Consider the following 14,208-nt stretch of genomic DNA (forward strand, 5'->3'; position numbering starts at 1 on the left):
CTCCAGGCCTTTATTGCTCTGTCTTCTAGAACATTTGTCCTATTGACAACATATTCCCCAATGGGCCTAGCGGGTAGCATGGAGGTGAGGGTGCTGGACCCCATGTGGCTGCCTGCAGTTTGAGTCCTGGACCGGTTGGTTTGGAAAATATGCTGGGTATATGTATGTCAAAATTCGGAGAGGAGGATGGAAAGAGAAAGGCTTGCAGCATGGCCATCCCCCTGGGGGTGCTTTCTCACTTTCCCTCTCTCTGTCTCTCTCCAGTGAGCCCTTGTGCCCCATGGCAAAAACGAAATAACAATAATAACAAAATGTACCCCGCGGACTACCCTCACGGAGAGCTCCCACTCCTCTGGGCTTTGGCGATGGTGGCTCCCCATCAGGGCACTGCAGTACTCTGAGCTTCTCCAGGGTGTCGCCTGTCCCCCAGTGACCACAGCCACCAGCTTGCACAGATCCACACACTTCCCAAGCACTGCATGGCCACACTCAAACTGGGCTCTTCATCATGTCCTGGCTTCAACCTGCGAACCCTGCCAGAGCTGGAATATCCTCTCGCAAAGGCCCAGCCCCCTTCCTGATTCTAGACTTTACCACCAAGCCTCAGTCCGTCTTTGACAAATTCTCATCTTTTCATTTTATGAAAAATCTAATCAAGTGTGTTCTTAAGGGTGATGAGTCACTATGACCTCACACATTGCTCCGTTCTGTGACTCACAGCCCAGGCAGGGAGCTCTAGAATGAGCATCATTCTGCTTTGAGCAGACCAGCAGAGACACCATATTAAGAATTAAGGCAGAGGGAATATTTCGCCAGTGGATTCTAGACAATATCAAAAGGCTCCCTCAACAATAGGAAAGCAGACACGTGCTAAGAGTTTGAGAAAGCAACCGGTCTTTTCAGCTAATAGCGCTTTACCAACTCTAGACAGTCATCATGAATTTCACTCATTCTGTTATGAACGGCGCTGCATTTAAGGATATCTAAAAATAAGACAAAGGAGCAAAGTCTCAGCTTTATTGCTGAGGCTGCAGCCTGGTTTGATTTACTGTAACGCTACCGATTGCAATAACCGAGGAAGACCCAAGCCGGCCTCGGCTCCTGGCCGCTGGGGTGGTCATCGTGAGCGAATCGTGGCAGATGTGGAGCTTAAGGTCACAGGGGATGTGGCGAGGAGGTCGAGACTGGGGGGCCGAGGAGGTCAGAAAGGGCATGACCAGGCCTGACCCCTGTGAGGAGCCCTCGTCTGCACCCGCCTAGCCCTGACTGAAGGTCCTCCGTGTCAGGAGCTCCTAAGAGGCTCCAAGAGTCGAGGGCCTCCGACAAAAGATTGGGCACCCTGAGCAGGTGCAGAGAGGCACTTGTAAGCCAGGAATCTTGGAGCTTCTCCGTTCCACTTCATTCTCTGATCGGCGTAGGATTCAGGTCAGAAGGGCCACTTGTGGGTTTCATTTGGGATGAAAGTAAAAGATAGAAATATTAATAATTGCCCCTTTAAAGTACTTACTATATGCCAAGCTAAGGGCCATGCGTGCCTCATCTCACAAAAACTCTGTGAGAGACTTGTTACTATTAAGAAGCTGAGGCCCAGAGAGGTTAAGTATTCCTGCAGTGTCACACAGCTACTGACACGGCTGCTACCTAAACCTAAGTCTGTCTAACTATAAACCCGTGTCTATAACTACAGCCTCTCATCACTCAATGTCTCAAGTCCCCACAATGTCAAGGGTGCCCAAGGCAATTATTTAACATTCACTCTCTTAACGAATATTTTCGTGGCCTACACTGTGATTGGCACGTTGTGTGTGCGAACACCGTGAGTCAAGAAGCAGCCTCTGGGACAAGGTACTGGTAGTACATGTGACATGTGGGTGACAGAGGCAACCAAGACCTCGGTAGCTGGGACATGCGGGAGACCGGACGGAGACGTGGAAGTCAGGGTCGAGTACCCTGGACGGCGGGGAGAGTGGCAGTGAGCGGAGGATCAGTTCCGCCAAAGTTAAGCCAGTGAAAGAGTTACCGCAAGTACAACCAAACTTGGAAAACTCCACTGTATTCCCCCTGTGATTTAAAAGAATTTACAGCCTGAAAATTGAAGTAGGCTATCTTGAGAGAAGAGCCACTGCCAATCAAAAAGGGGCCGACATGAAGATAAGACAAAGCCAGCTTGGTGGTCCGACAATGACGCACGGCGTAGGAGAAGCTGGAGCCACGAGAAGGTTGCATGTTCGGTTCCCTGGTCTGCCTGAACAAGCTAGGCTTCAGCCCTGGTCCTGCCTGGCTGGGAAAGGTGTGAGACTCTGTCGGAGGTGCTTCTAACTCACTCTTTCTTTTCTTTTTTCTTTTTTTCTTTTTCTTATTTTTTAAAAACATTCCATCGCTATACATCATTTGTCATGTAAAGAGAATTTGCCTTACATGAAATACTTCTCAGACTAGTCCAGTCTCTCTCTCTTTCAAGAAATAAAAAAAGATTTTGGGACCAGCAGATGGCATAATGGCTATGTCGCTGGACTCCCATGTAGTCAACCGCAGTTCACATCCCAGATCCGGTGGTTTAAACTTATGCCAGGCGTGTGTGCGTGAGTGCTCAAGATCCCCAGAGAATGGTGGAGACGGGACTGTGGTGTGGCCATCCCCCAGGGGGTGATTTCTCGCTGTCTCTGTCTCTCTCTGTTTTTCTGGCTAACGCTCGCGCCCTCTAGCAAAAAACTCTCAAAAAAAAAAAAAAAAAAAGAAAGAAAAATACAAGATTTTAAAGAGAGATAAAATGGCAAATACTCAGCCATAACTGCAGCGGTTGATTGCACACCACAAAAAGCAAGCGGTCACTTCAAAGAACAGATGGGAAAACACTTCCCAAACAATAAAGATAAAAAGATGGGACTTGAGAGAGAAAAACGAGAGGCCCGTTCACTCTCACAGAGGCATACGAAAAACCCGCGCTTAGGGGTCTGCCCGTCCCAGGCCTGTGCCAGCCGCTCAAGGCTTCTGTGAGTAAGGAGACAGAGACTGCTGCCTTGTGAGACCGCGAGCTGGGTCACAGACCACAGAGAAGCTCCAGCAGCTTAGACGGCAGCCGCGAGCACCGCGGAAAGGTGGGGAAGCAGGGCACGTGAGGGGATGCCAGATCCAGCACTACTGAGGGGTTGAAGTTGTACAGGGGGTGCCCAGAGAAGGAGCTTTTGAGCCCAGCGGAGCTAGCACAGAGCAGCCAGGAAGGGAACAGCAAATGGAGGGGCCCAGGGGACAAGGGACACTCAGGCATCTAGGGTGGTGGGAAAAGAGGAGGTGGGCGGAAGCTGATGGCCTGGGGGTGATGAGCGACCACCTGAGCCTGGGCAGAGCGTGTGAGGTTTTTGCTGTTTATGCTCCTCCAGCAGGAAGCCGCCCCTGTGGGGTTGTTCTTGAGCAGAGGAGGGGCCTGATCATAGTTCACTTGAAGAAAGGTCACAGTGTCTACTGTGCTGAGTAAGGACTGGGGATGGGAAATTACATGGGGACAGGGGCGGGGACAGGGAGACCAGTCCAGGGATGAGGATGACCGCGGTAATGTGGACAGGCCAGCACAGCGGGGGCGAGGAGTGGGGCCCAGTTTCTGGAGAGTTTCTGACGCCAGAGGCATTTCCCAGTGGTCTTGATGTGGAAGGCGGGGCAGGGACAGCGACAGAAGAGAAGTAAAGATTTCCCAACCTTTGGGCAGGAGCCAGTGGAGGTCTGCAGGGAGGCTGCGGTGGGGCCGGCCCAGGGAGCCTCGGGAAGCCAGTACAGGCAAGATGGAGTTGAGGTGTCTGCTGAGCATCCCAGTGGGGACGGCAGGTTGGAATTCTGGACTTCAGGGGAGAGGTTGAGGCTGAAAATATACATTTGGGAGGCTCGGACCCTAGACAGACCTCCACACCCACCCAGCCGGTTTAACCCAAGACCAGCGCATTCTAAGCTGTGCTGTGTGCACATGGTCTGTCTGCTCACGGTGCAGCGAGCACAAACCACTCACGCCCTTGTGCTTGGGGATCTCATTGCTGCTCCTCTGACTGAACATCATCGTGTCCTTACAAAATCCAGCATGTGCACTGCGAAATGTTCAGTGCTCACTGGGTTCCCTCACTGAGAGCAGCAGGCTGCAGACTTCCCACCTAAATTCGCATCGCAGTCGGCACTCAGAGCTGGCATTGCACAGGGAAAGGTACCAATCAGTCCTCGGCGGTGTCCTGGTAACAAACGTTTGTCATCTTCGCCTGTCAGCCAGCTAGCGACACTGCAAAAGAAGACTTCAGAAGAAATATATCTGTCAGTGAGTGATTAATAATAAAAAGAAATTTTCAAAGTCCTTAAGTGAAAGAAGGTGATAAAAATAAAACATTGCTATTAAGTTACACAAAAAAAGACAGAAAAGTTGCTGGGAGGTTTTCGCTGGCGACTTTGGAAATTCTCAAGCCCCTTCTGCTAATGAGGGTGGCCGGACAGCACCGTGGGAGGTCAGAGTGGGTGCCTTGCTTCTAGGAACGAGGAGCTCTGGGTAGAATTGCACGAACTCCGTACAGGCTCAGTACAGACCAAGCTCTGAGCACCCATGTGCCAGAAACAGGGTGGGGAACTACAGACGGGGCTGTAAACCGTGGCCCTTTCTAGTCCCCACCTCTCCACCCTGGCTCAGCCTCACCCTTTAGCCCTAGGAGACAGAGACCAGCTTCTCCAAGAGGAGCCCGGATCCCAGATGAAGTAGCCACGTAGATTCCATATCACGTGATGTCGGAGGAGGGCCAGCCCCGTGGTCTAGTGGCAGCCAGAGCTCACGAGGCCAACTGCAATTTGCACCTCTACCCCAGTGACCTGAAAAATATGCTGGGCACGTGTGCATGCCTGCTCAAAATCCTGACAGGGTGGAGAAATGGAGGAGGACTGCAGCATGGCCGAGCCCCATCGGGGGCGCGGGTACTTTCTCACTCTCCCTCTCTCTGTGTCTCTGTGCACATGCCCTCTGGCAACATTTTTTTAAAGCTTGGGAAGGACAGGAGAATTGCACCCTCCCTCTGTGCTTGATCCTACCCCCACTCCCCCCACACCTTTTACTACTGCAGGAACAGAAGCAACTCATTGGTCTTACTGACCCTGAAACCAATTCTCTCAAAGGAAAAATAAGGAGGGTGTCCTCCCAGAGCAACACAGCCATTAGACCCCAAGCAGGGCCTGAGCCCTCCTTTTGTCCCCAAGACATTTAGCAATGTCTGGAGATGTTTTGGGACATCTATGGTGGGGACAGCAGGGGATCAGCTGGAGGGTGGGGATTCCACTGAGCACCCTGCAATGAACAGGACAAAGACCCGACTCGGTAATGCTGGGGTTGATAGATCTTGGCCCAAAGAGATCAAGTTGGATAATAGAGAGAGATCAAGATAAACCTGTACTAGCCCTGGGGAAAATTCCAGACAAATCCTAACGTATAAACGCTATATTGACTAATTCACTAGTTCAAATGATGCCGCCCCGCCAAGGTCTCCCACCTCAGCCAGCGGCCTTGCTTGTGACGCATTCGATCCTCTTCTGCCAGACAGTGTGGCTTGGGAAGAGCAGGGCTTAGCGTGCAGGAGGAGCACGTGGCTGGCAGACCCGGGCGGATCTCTGTCTAATCTCACTGCAGGACTGCTCTGGGTTTTTATCTAGACCTTCTGCCCCACCGGCTTCCTTCGCGGCTCACCTGGGGCTCGTACTAGACGACTCGGCTGCCGGCACACAGATCCTACCCGAGACGGCTCCCCATGGGCACTGACAAGGGAAAAGGTGATGAAACTGGCCGATGCAATTCTTCACCGGCTCAGGTAAAATCCAGGCTCACGTTGTACAGGGAATGTGGGTAAATTGGTGGGCATTTAATCAAACGCCGAGCTTAAATTTTGTTGAGTATTTCATGACTTCTACAATAAATGAGGATCTAAATTAAAACAGATGTGAGGTCGGAGTTGGCTCTTACATTAAACTGCCCTGTGAGTTTAAAGCACAGCTCCTCGCGAAGCCTGCTGCCTCGCCAAGCCGTAACGGGGTGACGTGTTATGAGAGCCTATGGTTGGGAGGATCGGGTCTGCTCCGCTCCTCCCGCGGTCGTTGCCACAGCCCAGTCCCTCGTTCAGACTCTAGGTTACACCACGTCCCGGCGGGTTGAGGAATTTGTTTTCAGGCTTCTGGATTGTATGGGTTTGGTTCTGTCTTTTATATTGCCAGCCACAGAAAATTACCTGAGCAGAGACATAACAGGGACTTTCTCACTTAGGCAGTGTTGGCATGACTGCTGTATCCCCAGCAAGCATTGTTCAGCGGACTTATTTTCCACAGCCTTGGTTTTAACAAAGGGTACGATCTCGCTACTGAGAAGCGGGCCCTCATCCAGGTATGGACAACACCAGTCAGGACACAGAGTGGGAAGTGTTTGCTGGAAAGACACTCCCTGAGAACACGCAAGCAGGTCCCGGAGCTTCAAACTTCTTCATTTGGACTTAGATCTTTGAGATGAGTAACTGACACTTTCCCACCTCACCTTACACCAGGAAGCTCTGCTGTCACCAAGGAAACCAACAGGCATAAAGAGGGAGAAACGAGAGCCAGCCAGGGGCATGGTGTTCAGGCAGCTGGGTCCCACATGGTCAACCTTACAGTCTGAGGGTCAGACTCCCTGGCTTGAAAAATAATGCTGGGTGCGTGCACATGTGTGCCTAAAATCCCAAGAGGAGAATGGAGGAGGAGGGATTGCAGTGTGACCAAACCCCAAGGAGTACCTTCTCACTTTCTCTCTCTCTCTCTTCCCAACAAGTACACACAGTCTATAGCAGGATTTGGGGGGGGGAGGGTTTTAAAGAAAAAATAAAAGAGAGAGAGAGGGAAGACTCAAGATGACTTTGACCCCAGGGGTCCAGAGGTCTCAAACGAAATGGATGGAGTCTCAAGAGACCAAAATGTTGCTGGCATGAGTTCAAATTTCCAGTGCACAGACAGATAGATTTTTTCATTATTTATTTAATTTATTTATTCATTCATTTATTTTTAGTTTGACACAGAGAGAGAATGAGGGAAAGTGAGAAAGCAAGCCACCAGGTCCAGGACTTGAATCGTAGTCAGTCACACGGGAGTGTCCAGCACCTTAACCACCACTCCACCTGCTGGTCTCTGCAATATTTTAATTGCGTATTTTCTGTGGACTTACCATAAGGTGCTAAGAATGTATTCACAAAGGAAACTCAGAATTTCTCGTTGGTATAATGGGTATCCCCAAGGGGGTAAAAGAAGGAAAAAGAACTTCTCCTGTGTCTATTCTGTACAGATCATAGAGAAGGTTCCTCGCAGATGTCCCCTCCTGCCCCACCCCTGTGGAGTTGATACTGTCACTAGCTCTGCCCTTGAGGCCCGGGAAGGCTGGGTGGCATGCACCGAGTTGAAGCAGGTATGGTGGAGAAGGAAGCTGGGTTCAGGGCTGCCTTATCCCAAAGCCTTTCTAAGATCCATTTAATGTTTTTGAGATTTTCCAAAAATAAGTACCCAAGCAAGTTGGGGAGGAGAGAAAACTGTACCTACTGCCCGAATCAGGACTCTCCTTCCCTTCAAGTCCTGGTTGCACATGCGTGGAGTGAGTGAGGGCCTGGGCTCATGTACCTCCCACACAAGGAAGCAAGGAGGAAGAAGCCGGATGTGGGTGTGATTTCACCCCCAGGGGGACAAGGGACAGTACTGGCCATGACAGCAAGATCCAGGAGTAGTGCTGGTGGCAGTGGCCACCTCACTGCAGGACTGCAGACAGCACAGCACGCACCACTGCCAGGAACTCAGGGGCGGTGAGGGCGCCCACGTGCCGCTTCCCACCATCAGTACCTACTCCTTTCAGAGAATGGAGGAAAGTTTCTGCCAGCTGCAGGGTGTCTGTCCCAGCCCTGTATTGGGGGGTGCGGAAATAACCACAGGGAGGGTTTGCAGCTTGGACCCACTGAGAACCGTCTCAGACTTCGACACTGGACCAGGAGTGACTTGCCTGCAGCAGCAGCAGGCAGCAGCCTCTGCTCACCAGTTCTTGACGGATACATCCTAGGACTTTCATAACAAATGACCATGAACTGGGGGCCCAAAACAACAGAGATCTAGTCTTCACCCATACTGAGCTCAAAATCCCAAATCAAGCTGCTGGCAGAGCCACGCTCCCACAAAGGCTCTGCAGAGGATCCTTCCCTGCCTCTTCCCAGCCTGTGGTGGTGACCAGGGGTCCTGGGCCTCCCTAGCTTGCAGCTGCATCACTCCATGCCCGACTCGTCACATGGCCTTCTTCCCTTTGGCCCCTCTCAAAGGGGCCAGTCACATTCCATTGTCTGCTGAAAAGTGGGAGAAGACTCCCAGTAGTTTCCCTCTGATGCAGAGGCCCTCAGCCCTCCTCAGCGGCAGAGCAGGGGTGCTGCTTGCACACACAGACTTTCTATACTTATGGGACAAGCTGGTCGCTGGACATGAGCTCCCCGAGTAGAGAGGACGCTGGGCTTAGACAGTCCACGCTAGGGACACTTGGACAAGGGGTTTAACTGTTCCAGGTTTCCATTTCCCCAAACATAAAGGGATTCAGGAAGAGCCTTCTGTGGTACACGTCAGATCATGCAGGTAATGGTTCATTTATGTAACAACTTGGCTGGGTCACCAAGTGCCCAGATATAGGGTCCCGTATTCAGGTATATCTGTGAGACTATTTTTTCTTTCTTTTTTTTTTCGGGGGGGGGAGGAGAGGTTTTCGCTATAGGGTGCATGCGCTCGCCAGACAGACAGAGAGAGACAGAGAGACAGAAAGCGAGAAAGCACCCCCCAAGGAGGATGGCCACAATCCCTTCTCCTCCATTCTCCTCTCGGGATCTTGGGCACACACGCACACGCACCTGGCGTGAGTTTTAAGCCACTGGGTCTGGGACGCAAACCGCGGTCAACTACATGGGAGTCCAGCGACATAGCCATTATGCTAACTGCTGGTTCCCTGTGAGGCTATTTTTGAATGAAACTGGCATTTAAATCAGTAGAGTTTGAGGAAAGAAGATTGTCCTCCCTGACGTGGGTGGACCTCATCCAATTCATGAAAGGCCTGAACAGGACAAAGCGTCCGACCTTCCCCAAGCGAGAAGGAACTCCTCAGCAGGTAGCCTCCGGGTTCGAGCTGTGTCATCGCTGTCTCTGGGTCTCCAGCCTGATAGCCCCTCCTGCAGATATGAGACTTTGCAGCCTCCGTTATCATGTGAGTCAATTCTTGAACATAAATCTCCTTCTGTATATGCACATCCTATTAGCTCTGCTTCTGGGAAGAACCCTGACTAATGCACATGGTTTTAGGGAATGCAGGAGTAAGAGCCTCCGATACTGCAGACTCAGCTTCCGCCCCATCCCCGGGCTTAGAAGACAGACCTGAACCCTGCAAGCATTTGGGCTCACTGTTAAACCAAAGCACCTCACTTCCTGTTCTTTGAAAATGTGTTGCCAGCTGGAAGTTTTTGCGAAAATGAATTCTAGATCCACAGCAATTGGAAAAGCGGGCTGTCCCTGGGCTGCCCATCTTCAGCAACCCTGTTTAGGACTTCGGAGCAGTTATGGGCCGGACCATCCTCACATATCAAAGGTCTGAGTTTCTTCCTTCCCAACCCTGAAGGGCTTGCTCTTGAGGTCTGAGCATCTGAAGAGATAAGCACTGAGAGGAGCATCTCAGTCTCTGAAGGCTTCCTCCAGCATCAGGATGCCCTCCGTGTCTGGCTGCGAACTCATCCCTGACGATGACTTCTGCCTTCACAGGGCAAACACTCGGTTCCCTCCTTCTCACCGAGTCCACCCCTACGTGCAAGGAATAAAAGGCACAGGACAAAATCAGAAAAAGGCTTCCTTCAGGCTTTGCAGCAGAGAGCCAGTTCCCACGATCCTCTCGTTCTCTCACCTTTCCTGGATGACCACAGAGGAGTATGATACCACATGACACAAGGCTCCGCCACACGCCTCCACAGTCAGCAGTCGGGTGAGGCTGGAGGCTTTACCTGCTCAGCTCGGCCTTGTCTTTACAACTTACATTTGTCTACTGGTGCGAGCTCAGCTGAAAACATCAGCTGAGCGCTCCAAGTCCTTATGGCCGGAAACTTGACCAATTCTTGCTTTCCACTCTCTCTTTCCTCCCTTATGCTCCCTGTTGAGACCTGTTTTATGAGATTCTGCACTTAGAAATGCCTGGGGGATGTGATAGACTGAAAGGCATTGACTCTAAAGCGATGCACCATTGGCACAGCAGTGGCGGCACGTGCGTGTCTATATCTGTCCATGCAGAGCATCGCGCACCCTCGGGGGTGCCCACTCGCGTCAGCAGTGAGGAAGCGGCTGGTTTCCTCCTGCTCCTCTTTCTACCAAATGTTGCGAATGCTCTTGGCCTCGATTCTCATTTTCTCAAATAGGCTCTCGATTTTGTCATTGATACTGCATTGGCACTTGTTTCATCGGGGCATTTTCTTCAGTGAGAGTATGACGACAAAAAACAAGCACCAAAAGACACAGAGTGACGAGTTCCCGAGTCCTCCCACCACCGACCTGGTTCTTGCAGGTGACCAGTCCTCCTCTGTCTCCTGGGACAGTCTCTGGAGTTCTGAAGCTCTTCAAGCGCTTTAGACGGTGGTTCTCGATGTGCGTCAGACCCACAGAGAGCCACTCAGTCTAGTGATTTTGCGTTTTCTAGAAGTCACTAAAGAAGTAAAAGAAGCAGATGAAGTTAATGTTAATAATATATTTTAGTTAACCCAATATATCTAAAATAATTCAACGCGTACATGTATAAAGTTTTTAATGCAGTTTCAGCATACTTTCTCCAACTACGTTGCCAGATTGAAGCGTGTCTTACCAGCAGCAGTTGAAGCACTCGGCTGCTTTGGCCAACAGATGCCACACAGGACAGAGGACCTACGGAAACACGTGGCCCCAGCCCTGCCCCCAGAGTGGCTGGTGTGGTGGGTCTGAGATGGGGCAAGAGGATCCAAATATCTTGCCAGCTTCCAGGTGATGCCAAGATGCCAGTCCCAAGAAACACTTTGAGAACTGCAGCTCCAGGGAATCACAGGCAGCAAATGAGGAAGCTGAACTAAATAAAATGAGGTCCCTGGTCCTGCAAAACCTCAGGTCAACAGATCTGCCTGTCCAAAAGCTGGAGCCCAACACCCCCAGGCAGGGAACACAGGCGGCCAGGCGGTCCCCACCCAATACTTGTTAGAGGTTGTTCTTGACCCGTGGAGTCACTTTGATGATTCACGATGCTGCCCCAGTGGGAGACTACTCTATGGAACACGATAGGTATTTCTATGTATTTTGGTGTCAAGGACACACAAGCTTTTGAGCGTAATGGATCCGTGCTCACCAGAAATAGAGAACCAGGACCTGTACTAGTGCTCAACTGCTGGGCACCTGCTCAAGAAACACGCACTTCTGTCTGGCATGATACCACGACCAATCACGGCCGCCTTCAGCCAGAACAGGAGATGTGCTGACTGTGCAGTGAGAGGGACTTCGGTCCCCATCTACACTCACGGCATGGCAGGCACAGCGGTCAGCCTGAAGGAAATCGCAGGCCTAGGAAATGGGGTACCAGCACTCTGACCGCGGTATCATTCCCTCCCTCTGAATAATGAGATGACAACTTTGCATAAGAGAAACTGTGGCAGAAGCCGAGGGTGGCTTTCAAACACCTGAATATCTGCCTTTTGCAAGAGGCCTTACTGGACCCTGATCGTAACACCTCAGCCCCATCTCCTGGAGGGGGAGGAGATGACGAGGCAATTCAAGGGTGCACATTGTTTTAGGCATAGTAATTGGACTGAACCCCGACACCCTACTTCTCAGCTGAGTGGCCCTGGGCCAGTCCCTTAACCTCTGTCCAAGCTCTAGCGGCTCTCTCTGCACGAGGGGTAATACCTCCCTCTCACCCTCCTGTGAGGACTAAGGCTGACCTTCCTGCGTGCGCTGAGGCCCCCGGGGCAAGTGTGGATCGGCAGGGACTGCAAGTTCAAGGAGGTGTCCTGGTTAACTGTGACCCCAGGCTCTACGCGTCTTCTCAGGGAGGTTTGTCTGACTTCAGAGGCACCAACAGCCAATACCGAAGAAATGGAAGGCTAAGTGAGGTCAGAGAGCAGGCGCTACCAGGGTCACAGCAGAACCAGGCCTCCTGGTGGGGAAGGATGTGGATTGTCCGAAGGTGAATTGTAAAGGTCTTTTCCTGCTCTCCTTGGCTTTCTCCAAGGCAGCCAGCTCACCTGAGGTCCTGCAGGGCGGTGGGAGCCTTGGGCCTGGGAGGGGAAAGCCCCAGCCAAGTCATCATGTCTGGAAGCCCCAGCCCCAGCCCCAGTGTAAAGGGGGTATTTACGTGGGAGTCTCCTTCCGGCTTTTCTGATAGCCCTTGCCAGCTAGGACAGAGGATCAGATTCCACAAAGAAACCTGCTCTAAGACAGTAAAAAAGAACATTTTATTTGGTTTCAAATCTCATGGCAGATTTTCTAGGCCACAGTGGGGCGTGAAGCAGATGGAAGAGGGGTGTGCCAGAGACTGACACTGGCTAAGCCCTAATGGCAGCAAGCCCTGTCCTGAGTCGGAGGTCTTGCTGAGTCTGCGTGGCCTCTGACAGGGTGCCTTGCAAGACAGAGAACCTGCGCTGGTGGAACGGAGAGGGGCGCTGTCCCAAGGCAACCACCGTCCCCACGGCTACTGAGCTCCGAAAGTGCTGGGCCGAGACACGCTCCAGGAGTCACGTCCACACCAGCTTTTGGTGACGTGGTAGGAAAGAGGAATATAAATCTTATTTTTTAATTTTCCAGAAGGCATGTATGCTCACCAGAGAGAGACAGGACAGAGAGAGGGGGAAAGTGAGAAAGCATCCTCATGGGGAATGATCACGCAACAATCCCGTCTCTTCCATCTCTCCATGTACACACACATGTACTTAGCATGTTCCTCAAGCTGCCGGGTTCAAGGCTCAAACCCTGCGATCAGTCATGTGGGATCCAGTCACCTTAACCACCAGGCCACAAAATGGCTTTTAATTGTTAATGTGTTCATAATAGTTACATTGGAAATTATAGCATTTTGGATATAATGAATTACGTGTATGGTATCTGTAACATGCATGTTCCATGTATAATACACGTAACGACATACTTAACATCACATAACGGTGTTCTGTAAATGACAGAGCACAGACCCAACAAGCCGTCCTACAGGGTTCTCACGGGCTGTACCACTCAGCCTAGGTGCGTGTAAGTTTCCCTGTCATGTCTGCATGTCGATGAAACCACCAAAGGTGAATTTCTCAGAATGTTGTGAAGTGACTCATAACCATGGTTACCTACATGTATACTGCATATGTTATAATTCTGCAGTGTATATTTGTACAGAGCACTGCTCAAAAACGGCCCTCCTTGTACTGAGCACCCAACACCACAGACTGCACAACAACACACTTCGACAAACACGCTTCCCTGACTGCTTTCGTGGGTGTCCGTAACAACCTGTACAAACGGCCTGCCTGAACCGCTCAACTAACCCCGAACCCCCCAAAAACACCCCCCCCCCAAAAGCCACGACGGGCCGATAACCAAACTGGTCGCAAAGATACGAACTCACGGCCCAGCCGGGAAACAGGCACACAAGCCGGGCACGCCGACAGCCGGGGCCGTCCGCTCTTTGGCCGCTCTGTGCGTGAACCGGACAGCTGCCCGGGGAGCTCGCTGTCCCGCTCCCCATGAACCGGAGCGGCTGCCGGGCACTCACTGTGCAGCTCTCCCAGCCCGGCTGAGACCTGAGGCGCTGGGGCCCTGGTAAGAGTGGATCAGACCAGCCCTCGCTGCAGCCGCAACGTGAGGGACACTGGCCCAGAACCTTCGTCATGGCTCCACCCTGGTGACGGCCTTGGAGGGACGCTGGCAGCAGAGCTCCACCGCTCACGTCTCCCACCCCTCACCTGCCGTGCCCGCCTGGGTAGGACGCAGGATATGTGGACCGACAGCTCCAGTCGTGGACTAACCCCCTGCACGCTCCACAATGTCCTAATATGTAATAAAATGTATTACTGGCATTAACCTCAGCTCTTCTCAACGTGGCCACGGTGAAGGCACCATACAATCACGACTCACATTCGTGTCCCCCTCCAGTGCTGTTGGACAGTGCCGGCTGGGGGGCCGCCCCAA

The 14,208-nt window shown here is 51.8% G+C and overlaps 1 long non-coding RNA gene across 1 annotated transcript; it reads right to left on the minus strand.

Annotated features, from left to right (window-relative positions):
* Window positions 1–860: 860 nt before the first annotated feature.
* On the minus strand, window positions 861–6,519 carry LOC102498804 (uncharacterized). The gene is made up of 4 exons (XR_333245.2): window positions 5,699–6,519; window positions 4,137–4,271; window positions 3,694–3,853; window positions 861–1,438 (listed from the first exon to the last, which is right to left on the minus strand). It is a non-coding gene; the product is annotated as an uncharacterized LOC102498804 (long non-coding RNA).
* Between the last annotated feature and the right edge of the window lie 7,689 nt (window positions 6,520–14,208).

Source organism: Tupaia chinensis, unplaced genomic scaffold, assembly GCF_000334495.1.
Source record: "Tupaia chinensis unplaced genomic scaffold, TupChi_1.0 Scaffold000030_1, whole genome shotgun sequence".
Taxonomy (NCBI): domain Eukaryota; kingdom Metazoa; phylum Chordata; class Mammalia; order Scandentia; family Tupaiidae; genus Tupaia; species Tupaia belangeri.